This window comes from Macaca thibetana, chromosome 11 (assembly GCF_024542745.1).
Source record: "Macaca thibetana thibetana isolate TM-01 chromosome 11, ASM2454274v1, whole genome shotgun sequence".
NCBI lineage: Eukaryota > Metazoa > Chordata > Mammalia > Primates > Cercopithecidae > Macaca > Macaca thibetana.
Genome location: NC_065588.1, coordinates 76,906,740 through 76,921,793, shown reverse-complemented (window position 1 = coordinate 76,921,793; position 15,054 = coordinate 76,906,740).

The following is a 15,054-nucleotide window of genomic DNA, read 5'->3' as shown; positions in this document are numbered from 1 at the left end:
ATTCTAAAAATCAGAGTGCCTCTCCCCCTCCAAAGGAACACAGCTCCTCACCAGCAATGGAACAAAGCTGGAAGGAGAATGACTTTGACGAGTTGAGAGAAGAAGGCTTCAGATGATCAAACATCTCTGAGCTAATGGAGGAAGTTTGAACCCATCGCAAAGAAGCTAAAAACCTTGAAAAAAGATTAGATGAATGGCTAACTAGAATAACCAGTGTAGATAAGTCCTTAAATGACCTGATGGAACTGAAAACCATGGCACGAGAACTACGTGATGAATGCACAGGCTTCAGTAGCCGATTCAATCAACTGGAAGAAAAGCTATCAGTGATTGAAGATCGAATGAATGAAATGAAGTGAGAAGAGAAGTTTAGAGAAAAAAAGAGTAAAAAGAAACAAAAATATTAGGAAGAAATTTTGAACTGATTTATATCAGTATTTATAGATAAAAACAAGTTTATAATTTTTAGACAGACATTTTCCTAAATTATTGTTAACAGATCTAAGTATATTTAGCTTTTCTATACCACATAAAAATAATATGTCAAGGTATATGGACTTAAACTCATGCCTGATAACTAATATTTCAGGATTTTACCTTGTTTAAAAATGACTCAGGCATTTTATGACTATTAATTTAACAAAAGTCGACTTTAAAATTTCAAATTCCTGAAAATAATTTTGAAACTATGGCATAAATACCCTACCTAATGTCTTTCCCAGTCACCCTGGGTTCCAAATAGCCATGTGGCACCCAAGAGGACTATGAAAAGCAGGGCCTGAGTCCTGTATTTATATACCAGGTATTGAGGTCAGGGTAAAAGACACAGCCAGGGAGAAAATGCTTGGAGGATGGAACCCCTCACAGAATAGCCAGGAGGCAAAGCTGAGACAAGAAGGGTCCATATTGGGCCTGCCTCTGTCTTGTAGCTGCTGGTCTAGGTACTGAGAACATGTTGCCATGCCTCACCGTGGCCACCTACCCAGACTCTCAAATCCAGAGGTTCAACCAAAAACAAACTTACAGTCAAATCAAGCAAGTATTGAATTATATTTAACTGATAATTTTGAAGCCATTCCTATTTTACCAACAATTTTTAAAACTAGCTTTTTTTCCCAAAATATTATCACATACACATAATGTATATGGACATACAAACACAGACAGAAGCAGATCTTACAGATTTTATAAAGGATTCTCATTTGCCAAACTCTAAGTGGATTTCCCCCCTTCAGCCTATCAATCTTCCAATTACCTGTTTCATTGTTCTAAGCAATTGTTAAGTAGGCAACAAATTGGTATGTCTAAAGGCACAATTCTTACGTGAAACAAGATTTGTATTTCAAAAGCACAGAGCTAAAACTTTAGGCCTACATATTGTATCATTTGCTCAAACCAAGGAAAAACTGGTGTAAGTAAAAGTTCAGTTAAGTCAAGATGTGAGAAAAGCACCTTAAACAAAGGTGTGACTTGTCATACCTAAAACAATGTTTAAGAGTTTCTAATGTACATAGACAGAGCTCTTACAAATGGAGATTTCCTTTATAGATGTAAATTGCTTTTACGAACGTCTTTCAAGACAGCTGGTTAAGTGCCAGGTAGGTGTATTTTAGTTTGATAGATGGTCTTTTTAATTTAGCTACTCTTTCTTAGCTAAAATTACTGAGTTCAGGGTGGAGTACATTAAGGAATAGGACAAAGAAAGCATTCTCTATACCTGAACTCAGTATGGATAGATCTGAAAAAGAAGCAAACCTACTTTACTGAGTATCTTCCTTTTGTAAAGACTTTATCTAGGATAGCTTTCTTTTCACCTTTGGGATGGAATAGTAACTGCATTAGTCAGGGTTCTCCAGAGGGACAGAAATCATAGAATACGTGTGTGTGTGCGTGTGTGTGTGTGTCTGTGTGTATGAGTGTGTATGAGAGTTTATTAAGTATTAATTCACATGATTACAAGGCCCACAATAGGCCACCTGAGGAGCAAGGAAAGCCAGTTTGAGTCCCCAAAACTGAAGAACTTGTAGTCCAATGTTCAAGGGCAGGAAGGGTCCAGCATGGGAGAAAGATGTAGGCTGGGAGGCTAGGCCAGTCTAGTCTTTTCACTTTTTTTTGTTTGTTTGTTTGTTTGTTGTTTGTTGTTTCTGCCTGCATTATATTCTAGTCATTCTGGCAGCTGATTAAATGGTGCCCACCCAGATTAAGGGTGGGTCTGCCTTTCCCAGCTCACTAACTCAAATGTTAATTTTCTTTGGCAACACCCTCACAGACATACCCAGGATCAATCCAATCAAGTATTAACCATCTCAGTATTAACCATCACAGTAACTAAGCCAAAATGTTAGCAGTTTCCATTTTTCTTATCAATTAGTTGTTTTAGCTTTTTATTTGCCTTTAAGCAAAAGTCTTTTTTTGTTTTTTTGTTTGTTTGTTTGTTTTTAAAATCCTCCATGGATGAGACTAATTAGGGGGCCCTCACTTTCAAATGCACTTCTTAAAGTGCAATGTTGTTCACTTGGAATGTTCCACTCTAATTTTAAACTCTCTTTAGTAAGATTTTGACATTTCTATAACCATTTGCTGCTTCTGGGGCCTAATACTTTTTACGTGTAAATGTAGGCATAGCTAGAAGGTAGACTACTCAGATCTTAAGAAATTAAGGATCCCATTTTTACTCTGAATCTTGGCTTTGACTCTCAGATCTCCTTGATCAATTTAACCATAATTTTTCCATACCCAAATGCCCAGGAAAAATAAACAAAATCTCTGTCAATTTATGAAAGCTGAAGTTTGCATCCCCTATAGTATAACCATTTAATCCTAGTTTCTCTCTGACCCAGTCAGACACCTAAGGCCTCTAACTAGATCCAATTCAGTTAATTAAAAGAGCTAATCTGATTCTGGGCCCAGCCCAATTTATATTGCAACTTCCAACCCAGTTTGGATCAGAAATTTACTCAAACTCAGAAAGCCTCAAAACACAAATCTGTGGGGCTTCAGAATTCAAGGGAGAACTAACCAATAATCCCCAGTTTCTACAAGAAAACAGTGGACACAATGGGCCCAGCAGGTACCTTGCTTGGTCACTCAGTGCTCCTGGGGGTCACTGGAAGCTTTTCTTTGGATCCCACTTCTGACACCATCTGTAAAAAGAGAAAATCCTTAGACAAATCAAATTTGATAGAGTTTAATCGAACAAAGAATATTTCAGGAATTGAGCAGCCTCCCAAGCAAAAGTAGGCTTAGAGAGACTCCAGCACAACTGTGTGATAGAAGGAGATTTAGGGGCAGAACAAGGAAAATGACATGCAGAAAATGGAAGTGAGGTGCAGGAACAGCCAGATTGTATACAGCTCAGCATTTACCCTATTTGAACATGGTTTTAATAGATGGAACTTGATGATTGCTGTAAGAGTAGGTTACAGTGTGGTTACATGTCGATTTAGGTTAGGTTACAGTTCACTGTGTATGCAGAAATCTTTAGGCTGAATTTTAAATATATAAGGAGGCAGCTTTAGGCTACACTTAACAACTAGCACAGCTCTGTGGTACAAGATATCTACCATGACTACATCAGATTATGACCCACCAATTTCAAAGTATTTGCTTAGAATGTGGTGGGGGGGTGGTGTGTGTGTGTGTATGATGAGGGGATGAGGGACTGGGCAAAGTTCAGTGATAAGCTAACATGCTAACTAACATTAGGGAGTAGTATGGTTTGAAATGTGTGTTTCTCTACTAAATGGCACTGCTTTTCTAGCCTTATTAATCTTGCAGTCCAAATTGACCACTATCTATTCCTGGAAACTGTCCTAAACTTTCTTTCTTCTTAGATTTTGATTATTCCTGAAACAGCTCTTTGATTCCTCAGAAAAAAATCCCCAACATAAAAGGCCCATTTCAAATAGCTTCTCTTCTAAGAAGATTTTTCTAATTTTTTTCAAACCTGACGTTATCTATTCCATCATCAAACCCCACTTGTGATATTTGTTATTTGTAACCCCTCTTTAGCATTTTTCTTAGCTTGTCTTGTAGTGGACACATTTGTGTCTTTGTCAGTCATTTTAATTTCTTCCGTAGTAATTACCTACCAAGTGGGTGCTTAATGTTACTTAAAAGGAATTTTCTTTCACCTATCAACTTTATAGAATGGCTGCTGGATTATTTTGGGTCTATCTCAGTTCTCTATAGCTCACTCACAAAGTTCATCTGGCTTGAGAACTCAATACCACACACTTTTAAAAAAGAAAAGAGCCTTAATTATTATTATTCTTATTATTATTTTACAAAGAGGAGATAAAGAATGTAAAGATAAAAGTGGTCATCCTTATCTCTTATTCCCTGGTTGTTCTGATCTTATTCTTATCCTCAGGATGAATGTAGAGGTTAATGTAAATATTAACCATATTAATATTAAATACTCAATCCCCCCACCAAATGACTTTACTATAGATACATATTTGGTTGCTTATTCCATGGTGTGAAGTGAGTTTTAAATTAGCAAGGTGGGCACAATAATACCACTTCCATATGCCTAAGTCTGTATTAATGGTCCTGCCTATTGCCACTGCCCATCACAACACAAGCCCCACTTACACTACATTAGTTCTCCTCTGTCCCTAAGCCATCATATTAGGGACAGGAGATTGTGAGACTAATTACTGTTGTCTCAGCTACAGCCTATCAAGGAAGATAAAAAGTGATCATCGAAATCAAAACATTTCTTCAGCTTTAGCCCACATTGCGTTCATCTGTGTTGCTAACACAAAGTTTTATCTGAGTTTTAACATTTATATACCATACATATTCAACAACTAACTTAAACATTGTATTAATTTGCTCCTTCTCCCACCTCCCCCACACCAAGGATAGAAAACATAATATCTTGAAGGAAAATTCTCATACATGAGAACTAATACCTAATTTTTTCATCCTTTAAGTTATAGTGATTACAATCACAAATTCAAGAACTATCCCACACAAACAACATAATTCCGAAGAGTTTAATTGCTACCTGTTCCATAAATCTTTTCTTCCTGTGAGTTTTTGTTTATTAGCTGTATTTTCGTACATAATAGGGTTGTAAGAGTGAGAGGCTGACTGGCTACTACAGAGAAGGGGACCCATAGAAGGTCTAGACCTGGATTTTTGTAACACAACAATACAGCGTCTAGTTCTCAGCTTTGCAGATCCAGCTTTTCTGATTTTTTTTTTTCTGGGAAACCCAAAGAGACAGTCTCATTTAGCACTAAGTTTTTCAGAATAATTATTACTAGCACCCCTTTTGCTCTCAGAAGTGTCCCAATATAGACAACACATTATGTGGTCAACATATCTATAGGTGATCTAGCACTGGAGAATCGTTCATATTAGCCTGCCTCAGTTCACAAGATGCTTAGGATTCTTTTCTTTTTGCAGTTAACCAAAACACAACTCACTTGAGCTTGACAAGAAAAAAAAAAAAAAGAAGAGAGAATCAATTACTTCCAAAGCAGGACAGATCCAGGTCTCAGTATCTCAGTGTTGACAGAATTCTCACCTCTTCCTACCCCTCTGTCTTCCTCGGTGCTGCTTGTCTCTCCTCTTTTTGATCGTAGCTCTTGTTCTCTCCCACTGCAGTCATTTTCTCTCCTTTGGATGTTCCTCTCCTAGTCTCTATTCCATTCTTATAGTTCTTCATCTAAAAGAAAAACCAGGCCGGGCGCGGTGGCTCAAGTCTGTAATCCCAGCACTTTGGGAGGCCGAGACGGGCGGATCACGAGGTCAGGAGATCGAGACCATCCTGGCTAACACGGTGAAACCCCGTCTCTACTAAAAAATACAAAAAACTAGCCGGGCGAGGTGGCGGGCGTCTGTAATCCCAGCTACTCGGGAGGCTGAGGCAGGAGAATGGCGTAAACCAGGGAGGCGGAGCTTGCAGTGAGCTGAGATCCGGCCACTGCACTCCAGCCCGGGCAACAGAGCGAGACTCCGTCTCAAAAAAAAAAAAAAAAAAGAAAGAAAAACCAGACTCTTTCCCTCAGACTATCTTGCAGGTAGTCTCTGAATGACTTGGGTCTGGTGCTCACTTCTTAAGGAGATTATTACAGGAAACGGTAGCATGACTGGCCAGGTCTGGGATATATCCTTGTACCTCCTGGATGTTCACTTACTAGCTGTAGGAAAAGCAAGATGAGTAGGACACTAACACCTCTAATAGAAAACAAGTTAAGAAAAAAACTAAAAAGGGACACAAATATCAAAATGGGGTTCAATTATAGGGGAGATAACGCATCACTTGAGGAAATTAGAAAAATCTTGGAAGAGATGCCAATTGAAATAGATGCTAAAAGTTGAGTGAGATTTGACAGTACGAAAGGAGTCTGAAATAGCACTGAGATAGACATTGACAAGAGGAAGATTGCTCTCCAAAAGTCTGGCTTAAAATAAGAATCATTTATTTTGTTATTCATCCTGAAAGTCACAAAATTAGGCTGAGATCAGCTGGGCTGTTCTGGGCTTGACTGGCTGGGCTTCCTCATGTGATTGTAATCAATTACCCATCAGCTGAGCAGCTCTGTTTCTGGGGTTGGCTGACTTCCAATTGAAGTGACTCAGCTTTCTTCCCCATGGTCTATTACCCTCAGTAGGCTAGTTTGGGCTTGTTCTCATAATAGAGGAAAAAATCTCAAGAGAGACCAAAAGTCCACAAGACCTTCTGAGAGTTAAGCTCAGACTGGTAAAATATCATTTCTATCACATTTTATTGGCTAAACCAAGTCACAAGTCCAGCCCAGAGTCAGCAATTGGGGGAAAAGTCTCTACCTCTTGATCATTGTAAAAGGTATTTATACACAGAAGAACAGGAAATTGGGCCACTTTTGCAATCTACAGCAGTATTTTACTGAAATAAGATAATTAGAAAAGTATTTTAGGTAGACAAAGCTATACTTAACAGCTAACATTTATCGAGTTGTTGTATTTTTTTTCTCTAATTTTATTTTTATCCTGACCTTTATCTTTTGTCAGAATACTTCTTTATTTTGTCTTACAGCTTAATGCTAAAGTGTCTGACCCATGACCAGGTGTTCTTCTCACAGGAAACTTGTTTATACTGGCAGATGCCCTTGTGACTCTCAGACCTGTGAATAGTTTATTCCTAGCAAGATAGCCACTCTGTAGGAGAGCCCTGACTGGGAAAAAAGGTTAGGTTCGGGTGTTTTGGCCATGTGAGATGCAGAAGAGGCACCACAACAAAACACATGGTATATTAGTCCGTTTTCACACTGCTAATAAAGACATACCCGAGACTGGGTAACTTATACAGGATAGATGTTTAATGGACTCACAGTTCCACATGGATGGGAGCCCTCACAATCATGGAGGAAGGCAAGGAGGAACAAGTCATACCTTACATGGATGGCAGCAGGCAAAGAGAGAGCTTGTGCAGGGAAACTCCCCTTTTTAAAAACCATCAGATCTCGTAAGACTTATTCACTATCACGAGAACAGCACAGGAAAAATCCACCCCCAAGATTCAATTACCTCCCACTGGGTCCCTCCCACCACATGTGGGAATTGTAGGAGCTACAAGTCAAGATGAAATTTGGATAGGGACAGAGCCAAACCATATCACATGGAATAATAGAAGCAGTTTTGTTACTTACATATACCCTAGAGAGAAGAGAGCAGCACACTTTTCAGGACCAACAGGAAGGAGAGAGTCCAGGACACACACACTCAACTGTCAAGTGGGGAGCAAGAGAGAGAGAGAGAGAGAGTGAGAGACCTGAGAGTCAAAGCCTTTATTGGGGTCCAGGTCATTTCCTAGGTGGATTTCTGGTGGGGAGTTATAACTAGTGGGTTTAAGAGCAAGTGGGCAAGAGTTTGATGCAGACCTCCAGTGACTGAGAGGTGGCCTCTGTGGACTACCTACAAAGTATATGCTGCATGTGGGAGTGGGTGGAGCAAGTAAAGTAGGTTGAATGTAACTAACTCATAGGGAAGTAGTCACCAGGAGGCAGTTAATGAGACAGATATCTGAATGAAACACCTTGAAAAACTGAAAACTCTGTCAAGAGTGACTAAGCTCTGCCTCTTGTATGAGAAAGTCAAACCTATTGACTCATTGAATATGGAAAGTTAAACCATTTATATTCAAAATGGATGTTGAAGCAACATACAATGATAAGAATTCAGTATATTTGTACTTACTATGCATCAAGTACTGTTCTAAGAACTTCACATATATTAACAGATTTTAATTATTGTGACATCCTTTATTTCAGAGAAACAGACTACTTGCATATGAAAGTCTAGGCAGGGCTTACTAATAGTAAAGGAAACCTAGCTGGGTACAAACTTAGGAATTCCCTGCATCCTGGGCTGTTGCTTCTCATTAGAAGTTAAGTTACCCAGCATAGTCACTGCTTGGGTTCCCAGCTGCCTATGAACAATATGACAACTAATAGGATAGTTTTAACTTTTTTCTTTCAATCCAAATGCAATCTACTGAGGCAAATATAATATGATATTATATGTTATAAGATCTCATGTTCACATATGAGAGTAATATGTTTTTATTGAGCCAGAATTATAGCTAAGATTCGAAGACGAAATAGAAATTAACCATGTATTCCCATACTCTAAAGAAAGCCATTGTATTAGTCCATTCTCACTCTGCTAGGAAGAAATACTTGAGACTGGGTAATTGCCAAAGGGAAGAGGTTTAGTTGACTCATAGTTACACATTGCTGGGGGGGCCTCAGGAAACTTACAATCATGGCAGAAGGCAAAGGAGAAGCAGGCACCTTCTTCACAGGGCAGCAGGGCAGAATAAGTATGTGCAGGGGAAATGCCAGATGCTTATAAAACCATCAGATCTCACAAGAACTCACTCACTATCATGAGAACGGCGTGGAAGAAACTACCCCCATGATCCAGTTACCTCCACCTGGACCTGTCCTTGACAAGTATGGATTATGGGGATTACAATTTGAGGTAAGATTTCAGTGGAGACACAGAATCAAGCCATATCATCCCTATACTATCTAAAAATAATAGCATTGGGCTCATTCAATTCAAAGCACCATCCCTCTTCCATATATCAGATCAACAGAGAAATAAATGTGTAAGAAATGATGTTTTTGGGAGAGGTTTTTCTATCTCCACCTTCACTCTTGTCCAGCCCAAGTCATGTGAAGGAGAGGAGCTTAAAGATAAACTATCAGAAAAATTTAGTGGGGTTAACACTGGATCACCCAGATTCATAAAGTAAATATTACTAGCTCTAAAGAGAGAGAGAGACTGGAATATAATTAGAGTGGGGAAACTACAGTACATCACTCTCAGCATTAGCGTTAGCATCTAGACAGAAAATCAACAAAGAGACATTGGATTTAAACTGAACTTCAGACCAAATGGACCTAACAGATGTTTATAGAACATTCTATCCAACAACTGAAGAATATACATTCTTTTCTTTGGCACATGGAACGTTCTCCAGGATAGACCATATGTTAGGCTACAAAATCAGTCTCAACAAATTTTAAAAATTAAAATCATGTCAAGTAACTTCGCAGACTACAATGGAATAAAACCAGAAATTAATACTAAGAGGAACTCTGGAAAGTATACACATACATGAAAATTAAGCAACATACTTTTGAATGACAATTGGGTCAATAAAGAAATTAAGATGGAAATCAAAAAATTTCTTGAGACAAATAAAAATGGAAACACAACATACCAGAACCTGTGTGATACAGTAAAAGAGGTGCTAGGAGGAAAGTTTATAACAATAAATGCCTACATCAAAAAAGCAGAAAGATTACAAATTAACAATCTAACAATGCACCTCAAGGAGTTAGAAACAGAAGATGTAACCAGGCTGGGCACAATGGCTCACACCTGTAATCCTAGAACTTTGGGAGGCCAAGGTGGGTAGATCATGAGGTCAGGAGTTCAAGACCCAGCCTGGCCAACATAGTGAAACCCTGTCTCTACTAAGAATACAAAAAATTAGCTGGGCGTGGTGGCAGGCCCCTGTAATTCCAGCTATTCGGGAGGCTGAGGCAGGAGAATCACATGAACCTGGGAGGCAGAGGTTGCAGTTAGCCAAGATTGCACCACTGCACTCCAGCCTGAGCAACAGTGTGAGACTATGTCTCAAGAAAAAAAAAAAAGAAAAGAAAAGAACTGACCAAACCCCAAATTATCAGAAGAAAAGAAGTAACACAGATCAGAACAGACATAAGTGAAATAGAGGCTTAAAAAATGCAAAGGATCAGTGGAATGAAAAGTTAGTTCATTGAAAAGATTAACAAAACTGAAAAACTGCTAGTCAAACTAAACAAGAAAAGAAGAGAAAACTCCCAAATAAACAAATCAGAAATGGAAAAGGAGGCATTACAACAGATACCACAGATACATGAGAGGTCATCAGAGAGTATTATGAATAACTATATTCTGACAAACTAGAAAACATATGGGAAATGGATAAGTTCCGGGAAACATACAACCCACCAAGACTGAATCAGAAAGAAAAAGAAAACCCAAACAGATCAATAACAAGTACTGAGACTGAATCAGTAATAAAAAGTCTCCCAATAAAGAAATGCCCAGGTCCAGTTGGATTCACAGCTGAATTCTACCCAACCTACAAAGACAAACTAATATCAATTCTCCTGAAACTATTACAAAAAAATCGAAGAGAAGGAAATTCTCCCTAACTTGTTCTTTGAGGCCAGCAATACCCTGATCCCCAAATCAGACAAGGACACAACCAAAAAAAAAAAGAAAACTACAGGCTACTATCCCTGATGAACATAAAGGCAAAAATTCTCAACAAAGTACTAGGAAACCAAACCCAACAGCACATCAAAAATATAATATACACAATTAGTTGGGATTTATAACAGGATAGTATAAAATATGCAAATAAGTAAATGTGATGCATCATATGATCATCTCAATAGATGCAGAAAAAACGTTTTATAAAATTTAACGTTTCTTCATGATAAAAGTTCTCACCAGTTGTCACACTTGTTCTCAGCCTCCCAAAGTACTGGGATTCTACTTTTAGTTTTTAAATTTATTTAAAACTTCAGTTTTAAATCTCTTTAAAAATTCTATTTTTAATTTTTAAGTTTATTTAAAACTTCAGTTTTAAATTTCTTTAAGAATTAAAAGTAGAATCCCAGCACTTTGGGAGGCTGAGAAAGGTAGATTGTTTAAACTGAGAAGTTCAAGACCAATTCAAGAAACCCCATTCCTAAAAAAGTACAAAAAAAAAAAAGTAGCTTGTTATGGCAGTGCATGCCTATAGTTCCAGCTACTCAGGAGGCTGAGGTGGGAGGATTGTTTGAGCAGAGAGATAGAGGTTGCAGTGAGTTGTGATCACATCACCACATTCCAGCCTAGTTGACAAAATTAGACCCTATCAAAACAAAAACCAAAACCAACCAACCAAACAAACAAAAACCTCTCACAAACTATACGTAGAAGGAACATACCTCAAATAATAAAGTTTATATAGAACATCCCATCCTACCAACTGGAGAATCATTGAAATCCTTTTCTCTAAGAACTGCTACAAGATAAGGGTGTCCACTTTCTTTTTTTTTTTTTTTTTTTTTTGAGACGGAGTCTCGCTCTGTCGCCCAGGCTGGAGTGCAGTGGCCGGATCTCAGCTCACTGCAAGCTCCGCCTCCCGGGTTTACGCCATTCTCCTGCCTCAGCCTCCTGAGTAGCTGGGACTACAGGCGCCCGCCACCTCGCCCGGCTAGTTTTTTGTATTTTTAGTAGAGACGGGGTTTCACCATGTTAGCCAGGATGGTCTCGATCTCCTGACCTTGTGATCCGCCCGTCTCGGCCTCCCAAAGTGCTGGGATTACAGGCTTGAGCCACCGCGCCCAGCCAGGGTGTCCACTTTCACCACTCCTATTCAACAAAGTACTGGAAGGCCTAACCAGCACTATCAGGCAAGAGGAAGAAATAGAAGGCATCTAAATTATAAAAAAGGAAGTCTAAATGTCCCTCTCCAATTTTACATCTAGAAAAACTTTTATAGACCCCACCAAAATGTCTTAGATTTAATAAATGAGTTCAACAATGTTGCAGGACACAAAACCAGTAGTGTTTCTATATACCAATAATGGTCTAGCCAAGAAAGAAATCAAGAAGGCAATCCCATTTACAATAGCTACCAAAAAAAAAAAAAAAAAAAAAGTACCCAGAAATAAATTTAACCAAGGAGATGAAATATCTCTACAGGAAAAACTACAAAATACTGATAAAAAAATAAATAAATAAAGATGACACGAACAAATGGAAAAACATCCAATGCTCATAGATCAGAAGAATTAATATTGTTAAAATGACCATATTGCCAAAGCAATCTACAGATTCAGTGCAATCTCTATCAAGATAACAAGGTCATTCTTCACAGAATTAGAAAACACAATTCTAAAATTCACTTGAAACCAAGAAAGAGCCTGAATAGTAAAGACAATCCTGGGCAAAAACAACAAAGCTGGAGGCATCATACATTACCTGACTTCAAAATATATTACAAGTCTAGAGTAACAAAAACAGTATGATGCTAGTGTAACAATAGACACATTGACCAATGGAACAGAACAGATAACCCAGAAATAAAGCCCATATTTACAGTCAATTGATCTTTGACAAAGCTGACCAGAACTTATTTTTGGGTAAAGGCACCCTCTTCAATATATTCTGCTGGGAAAATTGGCAGAAGAATGAAAATTGACCCCATCTCTTACCATATAAAAAATTCAACTTGGCCATGCGCAGTAGCTCACACCTGTAATCCCAGCACTTTGGGAGGCTGAGATGGGTGGATCATGAGGTCAGGAGTTCGAGACCAGCCTGGCCAGCAGGCTGAAACCCCGTCTGTAGTGAAAATACAAAAAAATAGCCAGTCATGGTAGTTCACACCTGTAGTCACAACTACTCGGGAAGCTGAGGTGAGAGAATCACTTGAACCTAGGAGGCGTAGGCTTCAGTAAGCTGAGATTGCACCATTGCACTCCAGCCTGGGTGAGAGAGCAAAACTTTGTCCAAAAAAAAAAAAAAAAAAAAAAGTCGACTCAAAATGTTCTAATGACTTATGTGTAAGACCTGAAACTATAAAATATTAGAAGAAAATCTAGGAAGAACTCATAGACAAGGCAACAAAAGGAAAATAAATAAATGGGACTTAATCAAACTAAAAAGATTCTGCACAGCAAAAGAAATAATCAACACAGTGAAGAGACACTCTGTTGAATGGAAGAAAAATTTGCAAAGTGTTCATCTGACAGGGAATAATGTCCAGAATATAAAAGGAACTCGAACAACTCACGACAAAAACAACAAACAATCCCATTAAAAAGTGGGCAAAATGCATGAATAGATACCTATCCAAAGAAGACATACATACAGCCAACATGTACATGAAAAAATAATCAAGATGGCAATCCCATTTTCAATAGCTAGGAATAATTTACAAGATTAATCATCAGAGAATTGTACATCAGCATCACAAGGAGATATAATCTTACACCAGTCAGAATGGCTTTATTAAAAAGACAAAAATAACAGATGTTGGCAAGGATGAGTAGAAAAGATAACTTTTATATGCTGTTGGTGAGAATGTAAACTAGTAGAGCCACTATGGAAAACAGTATGGAAATTTCTTTAAAAACTAAAAGTAGAATAACATTTTTTTTTTTTTTTTTTTTTTTTTTTTTTTTGAGACAGAGTCTCACTCTGTTGCCCAGGCTGGACTGCAGTGGCACAATCTCAACTCACTGCAACCTCCACCTCCCAAGTTCAAGTGATTTTCCCACCTCAGCCTCCTGAGTAGCTGGGATTACAGGTCTGCACCACAATGCCCAGCTATTTTTTCTGTTGTTTTTGTTTTAGTAGAAACAGGGTTTCACCACGTTGGCCAGGCTGGTCTCCAACTCCTGAACTCAAATGATCCACCCTCCTCAGCCTCCAAAAGTACTGGGATTATAGGCATGAGCCACTGTGCCAGGCCTAGAATTACCATTTGACCCAGCAATTCCACTACTGGGTGGCTCCCCAAATGGAAATACATCAATATATCAAAGGGATACCTCCACTTGCATGTTTATTGCAGCACTACTCACAATAGCAAAGATATTGAATCAACCATCAGCAAATAAATGGATAAAGAAAATGTGATGTATATACGAAATGGAATACTATTCAGCCATAAAAAATGTGGTAACATGGATGAGCTTCAAGAACATTATATTAAGTAAAATAAGCCAGACACACAAACACAAAAATTGTATGTTCTCACTCATATGTGGGAGCTAAATAATTTGAACACATGGAGGGAGAGAATAGAAAAATAGATAACAGAGACTAGGAAGGGTTGGGGGGATGGGGGTAGGATGAAGAGATGTGGGTTGAATGGTACAAAAATATGGTAAGATGGAATAAATTCAATGTGTGATAGCACAGTAGAATGATCATACTAAGCAAAAATGTATTGTACTCAGGTGATGGGCACCCTGAATACCCTGACTTGATTGGTATTCATTAGCTACACGTAACAAATTTCTCATGTACCTCATAAAACTACGGAAAAAAAAAGAAAAAAAAATTTATGTGATTTTTAAATGTAGGGGTGCTATGGTTTGAATATTTGTCTCCTCCAAAACTCATGTTGAAACTTAATCCCTAATGTAACAGTATTAAGAGGCAAGGCCTTTAAGAGATGATTGGGTCGTGGACTCTGCTTTTGCAAATGGGTTAATCCATTCATTAATTAATAAATGAGTGGGTCAATGGATTAATGGTTTGTCATGTAGTTGAGTCTATTATCAAAGCCACTTTGCTTCTCCCTCATATGCTCATCACCATATGATGCCCTACATTGAAGGCCCGGAGACTCTAAAGGGAGTCCCCATCAGCAATAAGGCCCTCACCAGATGTAGCAGGTATTCACTCACTTATAGCAACAAAAATAAACCAGGACAAGAGGTGACTATAAGGAAACATCTCTGGAAACTGACTCCCCAGGTAGATGAAGCTGAG